General features: G+C 35.3%; 1 long non-coding RNA gene across 1 annotated transcript; it reads right to left on the bottom strand.

The window, feature by feature from the left end:
• Positions 1 to 1,050: 1,050 nt before the first annotated feature.
• On the bottom strand, positions 1,051 to 18,555 carry LOC109058361. Its single transcript, XR_006162155.1, has 4 exons — positions 17,961 to 18,555; positions 16,429 to 16,512; positions 5,001 to 5,377; positions 1,051 to 1,764 (listed from the first exon to the last, which is right to left on the bottom strand). It is a non-coding gene; the product is annotated as an uncharacterized LOC109058361 (long non-coding RNA).
• Between the last annotated feature and the right edge of the window lie 17 nt (positions 18,556 to 18,572).

Genomic DNA, 18,572 nt, shown 5'->3' with positions numbered 1-18,572 from the left:
AGTGCATTGCTGCACTGCAGTGAAATGGACACAAACAAAATCAAAATCCAGATCATAAAAACATGTCTCTATCAAAATGTTGTGCCTTCTGGGAGTAACTCAATCACTGTATTTTGTTGGGACAATTATCTGAAAACCTTGTCGACAAAGTGTCGCATTACTCATCAAAGTACTTTATGGGTGAATAATGACTACAGGTTGCGACCTCTGACCCCGCTAGATGACCTCTAGAGATACACGCGAGTCAGTTTCACAAAGGTTTGCTGCCACGCTACTCCCTAGCCCTGCTGCTTCAGAGCAGAAATTTGACTCCACAGCCATAATCACTTTAGTACTGTTTTTGCTCTTGGTAAGTGGACAAAATATTTGGATGATCTTAAGGAAGCACAATAATTGAATATGTGATTTGGTGGTAGCAGGTGTTTGGAATCTTGAGCTTGTCTTTACATAATGAAGCATTCTGTAAACAAAAGCAAGTTGTTATGTTGCTTCGGCATGCTGGGGATATACTCAAATGAAACAACTAATTTTCTTGATAGCATACTGTAATCATGCTGTTCCTCTACCACGCACTGTGCTGAGTGGTGTGATGCCTATTAATTCATTCTTCCTCTCTCCAGTGGGAGAAAGAGCCCTCCCCTCCTCTAGTAAACTGCTATTATTCATTACACCTCTATAAGTACAAATAATCGCCGCAGTTTGAAAGAGAGAAATAATTGTTGTTATTTGCTTTGATATGACTGAAGTGTGGCTCACACATCTTAAATGGCCCGAACATGCCTGTTTTAACATGTGCTCGTTCATTTGTCTCACCAAAGGGGGACGGAGCCTTTGAAATCACCACTCGAGCAGCTAAGCAACACCTTGATTGAGCACTGACAAATAATGTACAAAACCAAGTTTTGCCAAAACCTACCTACTGATCTGGGCAAACTCGACCAACAATCACTTTAAATAAATCCAATCGTCCAATTTGGCATTTTACATGTGTTACAGATCCAAATTTGTGAAGAAATAGCCTCCAAGTTGCCAAGCTACCTGTTTTAGTTGTGTCCAAATGAACATGTGCAACAACATAGTACCTGTCGAGCCACAGGGAGGGACTATTTTTGCTTGAAATGCAGTAGGAAACGCTTATGTTTTGTCTCTTTAGATATGTGTTGTAGTAAAAATAAAATAGACCCATTTAATATAGAAATAATTCAGAAGACACAAATCAGCTGAGCGTTGGCAGTTTTGACACGAGGAATCTGAACACAACGTGTCTAAGTGCCTCAACTTGACTGTGTGAACGCATGCCTGAGCGAATGTGCAAATGAGTGAGTGAGATTAAGAGGATTTATGAATTAATATATAGACTGTACAGAAAATGGAAGAGAGAAACCAGTGCAGTAAAATTAAAGCACATTAACTGAAAAGCTAACATTTGAAATTAAATCATTCTTCACATTTGTGGGAGTAAATATCTCTGACACTGAATCGCAGTAGAACAGTGTTTGTTTATTTCTTTAAATAGGTTCTTACGCTTTCACCTTTTGCTTTAGTGTGATGCTTGTTTGCTTGGGCTGCAAATATGTGGTTTCCTCCTTGTAGTCATTCAATATCATCATCTTTCTTTCCCACAATGACATGGAGCAGGGACAAAGCCCATGGGTCAGATCCCTGTTGCTCTCTGCTTGTTTGGGAGGGGCATCAATTGGTGGTCACTTGCTACACATTCTGTGACCTCGTGGTCCTGCACCTGTGGAGAATCCCCTCTGTGAGCTAAGAAAACAGAACAAGAGTCAGGTTAGAGGTCAGAGGGTCATGAAGAGGAAGTTGTTTTTTTTCAAAACGGCAAGGCACTTATCACTCTCCTCTGATTTGACAGCCATCTGTCAGTCATGGCATTAAGATACTTGTTTTGCCCCAATCCATGTTTATCGCTGCTAAAGTGATGCTATTTGACAGCAGTAACTCTTGTCAGTCTGTACATTGCTCTCATAGTAAATGGATGGAAAAAAGTGTGCCTTCAACAGTATGCTGAAACTTATTAGCATATTAATATTATTATATTAATATTAGCATATTTAACAGATTTCAAATGAGATTTGTAGCATGGAAGATAACAATGTAGAAAGAATTTTATATTAGGCTTTAATATATCCTGCTTAATTAAACACAATAAAGGTAAATATTTAAGAATGTAGTTTAACTTTCTCTATGAAAAAAAATCAAGGTTTTATAGCTGCTCATTAACTCAACATCAAAAAAGCTTAAGAAGCGTGAAATTCATGTAAGATGTAAGCAGCTGGCTCAAACACATCAACAGTCCACTCTGTGGAGGTCAGATCCCCTGAGACCACTAGACCCTGAGAAGTGAGTGTTTAACAGTAGCATGACTTCTTCATCATATGGCTTATTCATGGAAATTAATGGGATAACAACCTGATGAGAGATTGTCATTAGCTAGGTTTGAGGTTTGGCTAATGTGAACAATATCCTCGCCACAATATAGAAGGATATATGGTAACACTTTCTATGACGCCTGTATTTATAATACATTATAAGGGTATTCTTAAGGCATTATAATGAATGCATAATGCATTATAAAAAACCTTATAATATGTTGTATCATCTCATGAATACTCATAAGAACACTTTTAATATATTATAATATTTACCTGTATGTGGTTATAGCTTTTAAGAGTATGATGATTTATAACACAATGAACACATTGCATCCACTTTTACAATGGATTATATTTCTCATAGTTATAATGTATTGTAAGTCTCATATCTTGCAATTTTTCTTATGCTACTTTACTTAAAGCGGTCAAAGACCACTTATTAGTAGTAGTAATAATAATATATATATATTTTTTTATAAAAAATTCTCTCAAAAGATCAGATATCAGATCAAATTAATGTGTAATATGACCCACTTGCTTAGAACAAGTTTTATTGTAATATCAGTTTGATTATTTTGATGGTATCCTTTAGACAGCTGTTAATAAGTAACTCTGCAACTACATATCAACTAGCAGTCATTAGAGTATTAGTATGTCTGCTACTGTAAATATATGCTAACACTTTATTTTGATGGTCAACCAACAGATAAACTGACTAGAAGTGTCTTTGCAAGTACGTCAACTTATTCTACCATAATAGATTCTACCGTTCTTGAGCATAATAATACTCTAATGAGAGTTAGTTGGCATGTAGTTTCAAAGTTGCTTATAGTCAATTGATTAAGGGGACCATCAAAATAAAATGTAACCATATAAAACATTGCATTTTTTTTTTTCAGTTGGAGTACTAAGCTCACATCATATCATTCATTAACATTAGCTTCACAGGAAACACTCAAATAACACTCACAAGCTGTAAGATATTGTGCAGATCTTAAATAAACAATGTCAAGATATGATACAGTCCATTATACTGTAAATGAAGTAGATTTAATGTGTTGTTCATTGTGTGTTATAAATAATCATACTCTTAAACTTATAACCACAAATAGGTAGCTAAGGATTATGATGTATTATAATTGTTGTTATGATTATCCATGAGTTGATATAACATATTATAAGGTTTTTTATAATGCATTATGCATTCATTATAATGTCTTAAGAATACCCTTATGATGTATTATAAATACGGGCTTCATATAGAAAATGTTACCGAAAATATATATATGCACACACAACAGTATGAAAGTTTGGAAAAATTATGATTTTATGTTTAAAAATATGCTCACCGAGGCTGCATTTATTTGATCAAAAATGTAGTAGGACGAGGACTATTGTCAAATATTAATCACATTTAAAATGTCTGTTTTACTGTATTTTTAAAAATGTGCTCAATTCAGCTTTGTCATCAGAGGAATATTCAGAAGCCATTACTCCAGTCTTCAGTGTCACACGATCCTCCAGAAATTATGCTATAATGCTGAATTGGTGCTCATTAAATATTTTTTTTTACTGTCAATGTAAAAAGAAATGATGCTTCATATTTTTGTGTGTAAACTGTGATACACTACCGTTCAAAGTTTTTTTTTGTTCCTTTTTAAGCCTAATCATGTAGCTTTAGTTTTAAATGTTGTCTTTTCAGACATACATGTAAGTGAGGAAGATTAAATTAAATTTATAAACTGCATTCAAGGGAGTGCTGGATTGGATCAGTGAGGGCCTGGGAAAAGCAAGCGTTCTTCGTGTCTGGTGAAGTGACAAAGTATGGGTAGAGGCTGCTGAAGACAATGAGTGGTGACCATGCAGGTAAACTCGGCTTTGAAACAGAAGACATTGGATTAGTGGTAGCTGCAAAACCCATGCATTTACTCAGCTGGTATCGAGTTTCACCCGAACAATACCGTGTGTTTGGAAACAAACATGACTCTCAAGTATCTCAAATGCATCTCTGCTGAATCTGTGGAGAACACAGAATATAGAGCCCACAAGTACTGCTTTTACAAAGGTTGAATTAATGTCAACTCTTCAAATTTGTTTGTACATATTGTACATATCTTCTGTTTATGTGAATCTCAGTATTGTGTGATAAGGCACATCTGTATTTTTGCCTTTAGCCAGTAATAATAAGATGTGTATGTTCCAAATAACGCTAAAAAGTAAAAGCAATCAGGTCCTGCAGCCCTTCTGCCATCTGCCACTGATTTCAGCAAAATTACCTAGTGAACCATTTCCTAATTCTTAAACAAAAAATGTTTCGTTTCTGCTCCTAAATTACAGTTGAGCCTAGTTTCAAACTTTGTAACCACAAACTCTTTGGAGCATTAGGCCCAAATTAAAAGCAAATATGTTTCCTTTTTTGCAGGAAGAGGCTTTTATAAAAGACATCACAGACAGACAGACATCCTTGCTTTGGGAAAAATCCTAGGGGGAAAAAAAAACTAATTGGTAGAGTGCCGTTTAACCCAAACTCTCCCACCAATATCAGTATCTCGAAATTGTGGGAATATAAATTCTCACGAGGGAATATGTGCAAGCGAGGCAAACACTTACCGCACCATTATTCCATGCTCTCCCATCAGCCTCTGTGTTTCTTGACAGGAAATATGAGGGGAGGGGTTCTGCTGGTGGATTCTGGGATGGTGACACCTGCAGCGCCTCTTTGAAAGGCATGCTGTTTCTGTTCACCCTTGAGTCTGTGGATGTTGTATGGAGGTGGAGAAAGGAACCAGGCCCCTTACCTGTGCAAGGCAAGGAACTCTGGCCAAGCCAGGCCTCGGTTGGCAGATTGGTAATGAGCGGCTGTATGTGGTGAGGCTCAGGCACAGTACCGGCCCCCTGGGGGGAATGTGGTGCAGGATAATGAGAGGGCTGAAACTCTTAATGTGGCGGTGATTCATGGAGACCATCCGTCCGGATTACCTTTCTCCCTGTGTGCACAATGTGGACAAGGATTCCCAGGGTTAGGAACAACACCACCAGATTGGCCCAGCAAGCCCTTGGGGAGATGGGCCTTTCCCAGGGTACAAACACTGTGGTGCACATTGGGTTAATATGAACCATAAATACCTGTTTGTTCCAAAATGCAGTTGCAGAAAGGTGTGGAACACAAACACAAATAACTGCAAAAGGCCACATTACTGTCTGTTGAACAGTTAAAAGAGAAACGATGAGTGCCACTTTGACTCCTCAGTGCTGATTATATTTACTAATAAATACTAATATATTGATAACCACTTAGGGTGTCTGAGCCAGGCATGTGCAAAATTCAACCTACCATTCAATTCACATGCATCCATATGGATGATCTATCTAATATATCGTTCCATCTATTGTTCTGCTGTTCTATCTACAATTCTGTCTTTCATTCTGTCTGTCTGTAAGGCTTATAAACCTTTAAACTTCAAGGCTTTTAAAACGTTTTTCTGGATGTGTCAAACCAACATTTAAAATTTATCTTTGGTTTTCTTGTTAAAATTACAGTTATATTAATTTATTTAAATTATAGTTCATTTTAAGTCTTAATCCTTCCTTACATTTAAATTTGAATTGCAATTTTGCATCCTGTCTGTTATGTCTATTTAAATTCAGGAATTACATTGAAATTTTAATTGAAAATGGCACACAACACTGGTGTGAACAGGAATGGTTTAAATTACTAATATAAGACTAAAATGACACATATATGTTAGGTGGAGGCTTTTTGGGCTCAGTTATGTTTTTCACTGAACTGAGAACTGTAGGGACAATATTCATATGTGATAATGGAGCTGAGAAGGAATAAGATGGCACAACTAATGCTGTGCTTCAGTGACTGCAGATTTATTTTAGCTATTCCCCCCAGGACTGGTTATTTTAGCTAAGGCACTAAGAGGGGAGGGCCGATTTTATTCTTATTTTATGTTTGGATTATGTTTGCATAAAAATCCCAACCATTCACAAAAGGAGTTTCATGACTACAGCTCATTTAGTGTTTGCATAAAAATCCCAACCATTCACAAAAGGAGTTTCATGACTACAGCTCATAATTCAGTTATTATATATATATATATATATATATAAAATAGGAATATATATATATAAAAAATATAGGTTGTCTGAACAGATATAAGCATTTAGATTTTTTGAAAAGAAAAACTGTGCTGTTTTCTGCAAAAGGGGTAGGGTTGTTAATGTCTGAACAGGATATAAGCATTGGATTTTTTGAAAAGAAATACATTGTGCTGTTTTCTGGGAAAGGGGTGAGTGTGTAGTGTGGTGAGAGGGTGTGTTCAGGATATGATTGTTGGGTTTTTTGAATAGTGAGAGGAGCGGATCAAGTTGTAGATCAGGGGTGCCCAACCCTGCTCCTGCGATCGACTTCCTGCATTGTTTAGCATGAAATCAAACCACCTTAAAGCAACTAATCAAGGTCTTCAGGCTCACTTAAATTTAAAGGCAGGTGTGTTTGATTAGGGATGAAGCTAAACAATGCAGGACAGTCGATCGCCAGGAGCAGGGTTGGGCACACCTGTGTGTATTATCATGGTATTAATGTTGTAGATTATAAGCATCCATTAAAGATGTTTCCATTTTCTCTTTCAATCTCAAATTGAAGTGAATTGTTAGCTTGTGGAGTGAGATGTGCAAACAAAATCCACTATAAACTTGTATTTTTAACTTGTTTGTAATCCTAACCTTAAAGCAAACTAGCTAGCTACAGTAGTTTTTTTGCTTGTTAGATGGCTAACATTTATTGTTAATGGTTAAGTAGACATGCAGAAGAACTGAAAAAAAAAAAGGTAACACACAAAAAATTTAATCATGAATTAACCAAATGTGTATCATGGTCAAAATATCAATTCAGAGATAAGTAAAAAAAAAAAAAATATTAAAATAGCATAAAATATTTCATCCTCCCATTTAGTCTTATTTATATTCTGGACATGTTTATATGAAACGCTACAGACATGTTCGAATTAAGAAAAAAAAAAGTGGTTGACACAAGATTTTAAAAAAGTTAGTTGAGCCGCCTTGCAGGCCCCAACCCCTCAGAGACACACACACTTGTCTTGTAAGAGTGTAATCACTGGTCACTCTCTCTGAAGCACTTCATTGATGAGCTATGATTGTTCCTGATTGGCTAAAACCCCAAAGACAAAGAGACATTGAAATATTGAAAATGGGAGTTAACCAGTCACAATCATTTCAAATGTCTACATAGTTTATTAAAGTCCTGAAATTTCATGCTGTTTGTTCCTTTTGTGCTGTTAAAATTGAAGAAAAGCAACTAAAGTTCTAACAGAGTTCACAAAGTAGAAATTGTCACAGATTTTTTAAAAAATATTTAAATTCTATTTTAGTGAATGATTTTGAATTAAACTTGATTTTTTTAAAGAAATTGATACTTTGTGTTGATAAAAGTGACAGCAAACACATTCATAATGTTACAAAAGATTTTAGTTTCAAATAAATACTGTTTTTTTACTTTCTATTCATCAAAGACTACTGAAAGTTTACACAAAATATTAAGCAGCACAGCTTCAATGTGGATTATAATAAGAAATGTTTCTTAAGCACCAAAAAATAGCATATTATAATGATTTCTGAAGGATCATGTGACACTGAAGACTGGTGTAATTAGTCTTGAACAGTAGTGTGTACTGTATATGTAAACCTAACAGTTTTCTGCAATAAAACTTACAAATACCTAGTGATTTTAGCATAGAGGTCTCAAAGAATGTGAGGACATTTCTAAGATGAGGACTGGGTCAGCAGATAGTGTCTGACAGCTCTTGTCCTTGGGACTTTTTGTAAAAGCACAAGGCCACTGTAGGTTTGTTTATACTTTCTTCCATGCAAGCTGTCTGTTCAGATTCCTTTAGCAGAGGTTAATACTGTTGGATCTCTGGTGTGTTACTTTTTTGTAAGGTGTATGTTCAGTGTAGTAAACTGACATGTCACATGTTGTTTGAGCAGATATTATAGAAACATGTAGGATTTTCATCAGGTTTAAGGGTGTTACAACTGCCAGGTAAGGGACATATAGAGATACTTGTAGCATACGTCAGCATGTCTACAGTTAAGTGTGTGTTCAAAGTCATGTACATATTCTTAGCAGTCATTCATGTCTCCATGGCAGTGAGACAAGTATTTACTAACTAAAGAATCCTATTTACATACGCAGCTACTGCCACAGTCACTTCAGCCAGGGCGACAGCAAGGAACTTGTCAAAGCAGCAGTTTGAAAAGGTGTTTGATATGCTGAAGTACAGGTAAAATCCCCCCAGTCACTCTGAGCAAACAGCAGCTATTTTTGAGCCATGTGATAGTGCTTAAAGCTGGAAACACAGTGGCTCACTTCATGTGACTTTCTAATTAGAGTCTTTATGTTAAGACTGATGTCAGGAAAGCAAAGTGTTTGTGACGTATGGTGAATTTATTTTTATTTTATTTTTAAATGTAAACAGAAAGCAAAACTCTCTATACTTAGATAGATGCTACACTAAATAGATATATTTACACTAAATACAGCAAAAAAGAAAAACATTCTTTACATAGCCAAGTCAGAAACATAGTACATAGTACAGTGATAAATGTTCACTGAACTGTCAAAATGAACCAAAAACATAGAAACCCATTTAGGTGAGCGGGTTTGATCATTACTTTAGCTTGGACATTAAAGGAATAGTTCACTCAAAGCCATCCAAGATGTAGATGAGTTTGAGTATTGCATCTGAACCGATTTGAAGAAATTTAGCATCACTTTCTCAACAATGTATCCTCTGCAGTGAACGGCTGCCTTCAGAGTCCAAACAACTGATAAAAACCCCACAATAATCCAGAGGTAGTCCACACAACCTCGGCCCATCAATTCACATCTTGTGAAGTAAAATGCTGCATGTTTATGAGAAACAAATAAATCATTAAGTTATTTTAACTTTAAGCCATCACTTTTGACCAAAATACGAGACCATAATCAATTCCTTCAGTGAAAACGTCCATCCTTTGTTGTCCTCTCATATCAAAATCCAATGACATATTTGTTTAGAACTATTTTGGACTGTTTTCGCTTGTGAACTGCGCTTGATCTGTGAATATTTCTCTCCAGATTTAGACAGCATGACTTTTTCACTGGAGAAAACAATATTATGGATAGAGGACTTGCAATGGTAATGGTAAATTTCAAATTTCAAATCTGTTCCGATGAATAAACTAACTCATCTACATTTTAGATGGGCTAAGGGTGAATCATTTTCAGCAAATGTTTATTTTTGGGATGAACTACTCCTTTAAAAAAAAAGCTCTTTACTGTTTGGTGACACTACCCTGCTGCACGCTGGTTAAAGAAGTTTGTTCCTGGTAAGCATTAAAAAACATCAAAATTGAGTTAATTTTGTACAGTCGCTACATTTAACACATCTCTGCCTGCTTATAGATAGACAGATCAGAATTCCTAGGCTTACCATTATTTAAACTTTACATTACATGATTTATAGTTAAATCTATTTATTCTATATCAGTTGTATCCAATACCTGTACATTTAATGTGACAGGAAAAATGCAGTTGTCCCATTTAAACATGTGTAGAGCTGTATGCTGGGCCATGAAGTGCTCTATTCATTGTAGAATCAGAGTTCAGTTTGTCCCACTAACCAAATAGCACCTTTCATCTTCAGCCCTTTACAGAGCTACTGAAGTGGAAGGTAAACTTTGCTCTCCCTCCTTTCTCTCCTCTCTCTCCTTTCTTGGCGAGCACTTGGCCTCACACTGTGTGGCTTGTCCTTAAAGCCACAGAGAGGATAAAGTTAGTGAATGGATCACATGGATGACAGTGATGGTTTTTAGAGGCGCTCTGCACACATGGAGAAACACCTGCACAACCAAATGATTGTCTCATCAGCTGGAGACTAGTTGGAAAGACAATTAAAGTAAGAATGTATAGGCGCTGACAGCAATGGTATTTTATAACCAAAAATAATTTCTTCATTTCAATTAACCTTTGCTGTTGTTGCACGGCTCTGTATCTGTATGATGCTGACCTTTGGAAAATATCAAAACAAGACACTCATTCAGCATTACAGGGGTGGCTTTTGGGGGGGGGAAAATCCTTAAAACACTTTTAAATACATAATAGACAATGCCATTTTCCACTGAAATTGGTGGTGCGTTGGCGTATAGATCTCCACCAGAAAACGTTAGCATACTAAGAGGAGCAATGCAAAAAAAATAAAAAAATAAATAAAAATCTCTAATTTCCTCACCTTATCAAATATGACGGTGAACAATGATATCTCCCACCCCTGCATTTCCCCCCCGGTCCGGCCAAATTACTCTCTTCTTCTCGGCAGGTGTATTGATAAAGGAAATCATCTTCTTTTCGATTAAAATTCAGCATAAAACTGTTTACAAGAAGAACACAGCATATTGCATATTGCAAAAGCTAAAGCCAGAGAGAGGGAGCGTGAGGGAGAGAAAACAATCAACAGACTTCATTCCTTTCTTTTCCTATCAAATTTGAGCTATCCTTAGATCTCACTAATGGACAGTTATTGAATTTCTCGCACTACCATTGAAATGATGTTCATATCTGCAGAGAAAGAGAGGAAAAAATGTCCTCTCATTTTATCCCTTAGAACATTGGTTTATCGTAAGACCCCTTATTAAAGCTTAGACTCTAATTTTCTCCTTCACACTTAGGGGGGCTTTTATGATTATGGTTACCAAGGTGATGTAAGGCACAGCCTCAGCTAAACAAAGCCAGTGTCACTAGAGTGAATAACCAAGAGCAAGGTGAGCACCACCACGGGAAATTGCATGCCATTACTGTTAATATTTACTCATTAAAACAGCCAGTGGCTGGAGAGATGCTTGCACAATCACTAATTTTTCAAATCAACCACTGCACATACCCTTCATTATGACCTCCAAGTTCTTTGTCCTTTTGAGAAGATATGCTACATGAAACTGAGTACAGTCATGTTGTTTGACGCAAAAATTAAACAAGTCTTGTGTTGTATATATTTCTACTTAAAGTATTTGATAGCTGTTTACTGTTAAGATGCTGCCACAACATTCAGATTGTTGTGAAAGTAATAAATAAAAGAACTTTGTTTGTTTACAATGACAGGAGGTTAATGCAGAAAGCCTTTTATACAGAAAGCGGTTTTATATCTATAGTGTTTTCCTTTGTCAGACTGTTTCTATATGAGAGCAATCGTCAAGCAAAGACTTTTGTGCTTTTAAGATGTGGAAACACTTTAGTCATGGGTCATTAGGATTAAAAACACACTGACCAAATCACCGGAAACTTAAAATGAAGAGGACATTTCAAGCCTAGAAAGAAAATTATGTCTAATTTGGTCTGAGTGGTTGGATTGCTTGTCAGGTGCGTTATTTTAACTGTGGACAGTGAATGACAAAACAATAGGGCACTAAGAGAAAATTGTACAGAGTGTAGAAAGGATACGAAATAGTGCCTCCAAAAACCAACTCCTTTATGTGCTGAATTATCAAATAGAGATTTTAGAACTTTAAGACCGTTGACAAAACTGACAGAACAAAGAGAAAAAAAGACGAGCTGTCAGTCATTTCCAAAAAAAAAAAGGAAAGTGAAAAACTCCTGCACATATGCTAGCAACATGTGAAATGCCAAATGGCACACTGTCACATGATACTTGCAAAAATAATACATTAATTCTTTCAAAAGAGGAGCATCTGTCACATCACGTTCTGAAAATTGTTCACTGATCGTAACCTGTCTGCTTTTATTTCAGATGCATAAAAAGATGAAAAGTTTCCTTGGTTAGTTTGCTTAATACACCCCATATTTAATCATTGTGCCTTTTTGTTTTTTTGTCAGTGTGTGCAAAATGAGAACAAATTTGGTGTATGCTACCGGCACAATTACATCAATAGAGACTAGCATAGTTGCCGGCTTTGCTGGAGATGCTTTAGTTCTCCCAAAAGTCTTTTTTATTATTATTAATGATTTCCTGTTTTCTTAGAGCTTATGCCTCTTGTTTTATTTGCAAATTTAGTTTACAATGTTTAAAATGAAAATTACCCAACTGCTGATGTTATGAAGTATAATAATAAGTGTCAAAATACAAGTTTTAGCAATTCAATTTATTTTTTCATTATTATTGTATAAAGCCTAGCTTCACTGCAACCTACATTAAATGTAAATAGCTTACAAACTGAGCATATTTAGTGGCTTAGGCTATTTAACAGTTTATAAATCAGATTTATTTCACTGTACCTTTAATACGAATAATTTTATCTTTAAATAGTTGGTGATAATAAACTGTATCATATCAGTCTTACATTTCTTGACAGTCAGCTCTATCATAAAGCATCATAATCCTTTTATATTGTACATTTTTCTTTAGAATTGTAGTCCTTTGCATTTTTAAAACAATTATCTAGTTTATTGTTAAGAATTTTGCAGGTAAAATACTCAAAGACATGTAACAAGATCAATTATATTTTTAAGTTGTGCATCTGATGGCTTTATTAAAATTGTATTATTATTTTATAAAACCTACCTTCACTGTGACATTAAATGTAATTATCTTAAAAACTGAGCATATTAAGTAGCACAGACTATTTAAAGTTTTAAGTTTTTAAATTAGCATTTACTCTTCATTTATTAAGAATCAAAAACTAGTTAAAACTATGTTAGGTTTTCTAGTTAATTGTTCAGAATTTGCAAAAAAAAATGTAAATGCAGATAAAATTGCAAATACGTGTTACATATGATTGGTTATATTTTAAAGTCATGTGCATCTGACTGCTGGTGCCGTACTTCTGCCTAACGTTAAGACCTGACAACATTGCATAATAACTTGCTTTCAGCTAGTCTAATAAGCTTGTAATAAGGAAAGGGGTCAGGTGCAAATGTTTAAGTAAAGGAATGCATTTAAAGTTCTCTTTAAAAGTGCTCAGCTGCAGGATTGCATTGTTAGGGTCGGTTTAGAGTCAATGAACTTATGGCTACACGTAAGAAAAAGAACACATTGAAATTATGTTGTAATCATCAGTGGATGACCTACATTGACACATAGGTTTACACACTGTGATATAACTTCTAATCTGTTTGTTGTTTAATGGCAAATGTAAGCCTTGCTCGAGGTTTCTGTACAGTTAATTCTACAGGAGATGAGCAATCATCTGGACACCACAGATATTTAATGTTGCTGTTAAGACTGTCCAGCCTCGCCTGTTGAAGCCACACTATAAAATTGCCCTGCTGTGCAGAGGAAGGCCTTTAATCTCCCACCACCACCCTCTGCCAAACCTGTAATCCCACTAATCTCCACCACATAACACTCAGAGAATCCCTGTGCATCCATTCTGCCCAATCCCAGCAGAGCGTGCCCTATCCGACAGCTTTCACCTCTGTTAGTACAAAGAGGTGGTCATGTGTTTGGGTGATGGGTTTCAGTGGGCGGAAGTGGAACCGACCATCGCTCCACTTTGAGCCCATTGCGTGCAAAGGGTATGTGCGCCAGTGCCAACTATTGAATTCCCACCACAGAGGGACTTCTCAGTGGTCCAGGCAGTGGGCTCTGTCAACCCAGAATAACCTCATTTAGCAACACGTTGGGTGTGATGGAATTACAGGGCTATTTTTGTTTCCTTGCTTCGCTTGAGAAAACAGTTTACACAGCCGGATGACCGATCTGTGCAAAAATTTGCATGAGCCTCTTATCCACACTGTTGCCCAAACAACCCTGAACTGATAAAAATAAACATAAAAGCATAAGCAGGGTTTAAATTAAATCCTTGCGATGTTCAAGATTTTTGAGACACTGGTGATCCAGACACTGATCGTTCAGTATTTTAGGCACTGTAAATAGTAAAGGGTGATGAATATCTGCCCCTTGACTCCCACCCTGAAAACCCCACGTTCCCCTTCAGTGACTCCCTGACATTTCTCTGAACCATGCACTTGAAATGTTGCACTGTAATTGATGTTGATCCTAGCATGTGTGCAGGCTGCACTACAAATTAGGATGGAAAAGGTTATCATAATATTTAGCTAGTCTAATTTGTCAGCTGAACAACTTCCCAATGGAGAAATTCAGAACAGGAGGATATATTTTAAGTGAAAATGAAAGTTTTTGGGTGTACACTGTTAAGTAATGTGGTTTCAACAAACAAGCCATGAGAGCTAGTTCTCTGCAAGTTTTGTGAAACAGAGTAGGGTTTAGTCTTCACTTGCTTCTCAGGATTCATATCACATCAGTTCACATATTGCTAAGTTTGATAATTAGGCACAGAACAGTTTATGCAACATGGCCATATACTATAAAAAAAAATCAACCCACTTAATAGTTTTTTAAAAACGTAAGATTAATTGCTACCTTACATTTGAAGTAAAATTAAAGCGGTGTCAAAGTGACAACCTGTAGTGTATTTTTTTAACCACTTTGAATTTAATTTCTAATGAAGAAAATCAAGTTGAAACTGAAAACATGACACATAAAATGAAACCTGAAATGAGTGAAAACATGACACATAAAATGAAACCTGAAATGAGTGAGACACACATACACACAAAAATGTTAGAAAAAATTATATAGACACACATACACACAAAAATGTTAGAAAAAATTATACCATTTTGCATTATGCAAAAATTAATGAATGATTGATTACAGGTATAATTATTAATGTTGTTAATTATTATTATTTTATTGAAGCCTTTTGTTATTCTCTTTCTTTTTTTTAAATATTTGTTTACACATTTACAGATTAATATTTCCTGTTCTAAATATTTATCATTTGTCAATATCTGATCTCTATCAATTTGTTTTGGCGTCCCCTAGCGTTCTACCGAAACACTTTAATAATTGTTATAATGAGACAAAAACTGCATTTAAAATGTCTTGAACCCATTTAACTGGTCATGTTTTTTTTTGTTTTTTAAATATCTGTACATTATAAGAAACATATATTTTATTTAAATGAGGATAAAACTAAGCATTATATTAGTTACATAGCCTATTGTATTAAGTATGGTCATAACCTTTTATTATTCATATCATGGATATTTTATTCTTATGTTTGATTATGTAAATTGTATTTTAGTATTTAAGTTAGCAACGTTTTGATTGAGTTTAAAGCTGTTCTTCGATCCATTCAACATAGTCTTTTGTTTATATTATCAGGCCGGTAGTAAGCATGATTTTTTTCAAGCTGGCAGAATTTGATATCAACTTGAATATAAAAAGATAATAATATTTTTACATATTTTTCCAACATGTTTTAATCTTTTTTTTAGTTTCATGAGTTGATGATAACTGGGGGTTGATTGATGGAGCTGTCGCGCGCGTATAGCTCACAACTGCACGTGCACGTTTTGCAGACAGCTACCTGTCACGCGCAACACTGACCTGTTTTCACAATATCAACATTTAACCTGAAGGATCGTTTAAGTCAGTCCAGTAACGAGACATGTCTGATTCAAGGTACAAGATATCATGCATAAAACAATCATAGATAACTAAAACATTGCTAGTTAAATAGCCTAAGTCGATTTCAAACAAAAAAGACGTATAAGTCTATTAAATAGTTTCACCAATAAATAATAACAGAATGGCGGCTTTTTATGTTTTGACTTCAAAAACTATGCTTTACAAAGGGAGGAAGCAACATAACTGACCCGTGAACTGAAAAGTAATTTATTCGGCTTTTTTTTTTTTAATTAATATTATTTTTTACTATTTTTATTTTTTTTTTGTTTTTTTGGCACCGTCTGGGTTTCATGTTTGCTGCTCAACACAGAATCGGGGTAAATATTTTTGCTGACAGAACCAAATAATTCAGATGTGCGAAACTATTATATTTGTTTTGCTTTTGGTGAAATTGTCTGTGCCAACGCAGCCAGGATGAAGAAAAACGGAGTTACTACGGCAACAATCCTTTCAGGATATATCTCTGACTCTCTCTTTTTTTTCTTTTTAAATATGCAATTGCAGAACATATGGTTACTTACACTGCCAAAGCTGCGATTCTTCATTTGCATACTATTTTCCGAGTACACATTACCTAGAAAACATGTGCAACTCCAGCAGATAGACTACATGGGGGGAGAAAAAGACAAATGTGTTAATAAGAAATCTACTAAGGCATAATTTAATACATGTAGGCCTATTACTTTTATATTACTTGATTATTGCTCCTTCTTGTAGGAAACGCAGAGATATTAAATATTTTAACGCTGTTAATGTATTTTTCTTAATTGTTTTTTTTTTCTCTTGAGAAATTCAAGTAAGCCTAATTAATAGCACGTGGATAAAAGTTTTGACTAGTTTATTTTAAAAGACAGTAATTAAATCTCTTCCGATTGTGGACATACTTTTCCTGAAACATTTGAAGACTTAATAAAAATGTTCGTTTAATAGAGTTTTATTTGAAATTAATACAGATAGCCTACATTTATTTTGATTAGGCTATTATGAAAAATTATTTCTCCATCATCATGACAGGCGTAAACTGAACTGTTTGATCAGAATAATTTATAAAATTATTAAAATACTAATTCTGTGAGGAATCTCACCCATATCATTCCCTAACCTATTTTATTTTACACTGTAGGGTTTTATTTTTAATGTTGTTGATATAATTTTTAGTAGCCTAGATTTTTCTCAATATAGATTATTTTTTTTTTCTCACAACATTTTATTTAACGTTTGTAATCGAATTTCTTGTTTTTATTTGTTTAAAATAGATGTGAGTCATATAGGCCTACAGTTCATATTCCTTTTGGTCGTGTAACACCTGCACTATTGGCTCTATTCTCCATCTATTGTGGGGAGGAGTTTGGATGAGAGAGAGAGAAAAAAACTGACTCGAATCATGCGTAACTCGATAGACAGTCCATCTGTAAGATTCTTCCCTTTCTTTCAGTCTGAGCTCGTCTTCTCTTGTCCAGGAATAGGCTGAGGGCGTTGTTTAAATGATTCATAAAGACCCACTGCTGTTTTAGAATGGGTCATTTTCTAATTAAACAGGCAAAAGTTAGACGAATGGAAGAAATGCGCATTTTGCGTTTTCTTGACAAAATACGTTTAGAAATGAGCTGGATAGCCTATGTGTAGCCTATAACCCAGGCTATATAGATGTGTAAAAAATAGAAATTAGAAAAATGTCTAACGTTAGTGACATTAGCCTAGGTTACGATAAAACATATGTCCAGCAAAATAAGAAAATGGCCCATACGTAATAAGTAAAACATCTTTAGAACAGACAGTATTAAAAAAAAAAAATCAGAGTGAATGAATGAATAAATAAGCAATACAGTTTCTGTGAAGAATTACTAAGAGATTGTTGATACGCGGACGTTTTGGCGCCATATTTAATTTTTCGCGATTGAAAACCAGACAGTTTGTTCAAAAGGTTATAGCTAATATTTTTAAGCTTTGCTGTCAATTATTGAATGAAGCAATAATACAACCATAATCTTGTTGTCAAAAAAAACTCTGTAACGTTTTGTGGGAAATCATGGCATTAAAATGCATAGCTTACCGAACACACAGTGTATGTTTCCCCCACGGCCTCGTTATCAATCACGAAAAATTAAATATGGCGTCTAACACGACTAAACTCTTTTTTTAATTTCTTGAAAGGCTGCTTAGGCTGTTAATTATAACTAACTTCCCATACTAATACAAACATTTGTAAATTGGTCAAATGCATTACATTACTTGATCTTGTTTGTATGAATATTGTTTTCGACTGTCTGCCCATCTATTTCTTAAGCCGTCTGTGTGTAGTGTCCCGCCGAACCTTTCAGGGTTTAATGCTGCATAGGCATACAGCGCCATCTGTCGATCAGGAACCACTCCTGCTGAGGGCAGACAGCAGATAACACCTTCTTGATTTGGCGACGAAGCAGCAGCGTGCCAAAAACACTAGCCCACAGTATATGATCTTTTTTCAAGCACTATGGCTTTATCACTCACTTTTGTGATCTTATCTTCGAAGCTGTCATTCTGTGACTTGCACTCATTCCAGCCCATAATTATATATCTAAAGAAATATTTAGTTAACATTTAATCAGCCATTTGGGCAGAATTGCAGATATCAGTGTTACACTTCTTATCTTCACTTAAAGGGAACACTGAAAGAAACACACTG

This window comes from Cyprinus carpio, chromosome A17, assembly GCF_018340385.1.
Source record: "Cyprinus carpio isolate SPL01 chromosome A17, ASM1834038v1, whole genome shotgun sequence".
Classification (NCBI taxonomy): domain Eukaryota; kingdom Metazoa; phylum Chordata; class Actinopteri; order Cypriniformes; family Cyprinidae; genus Cyprinus; species Cyprinus carpio.
This window is presented reverse-complemented; position numbering and strand designations above follow the sequence as displayed.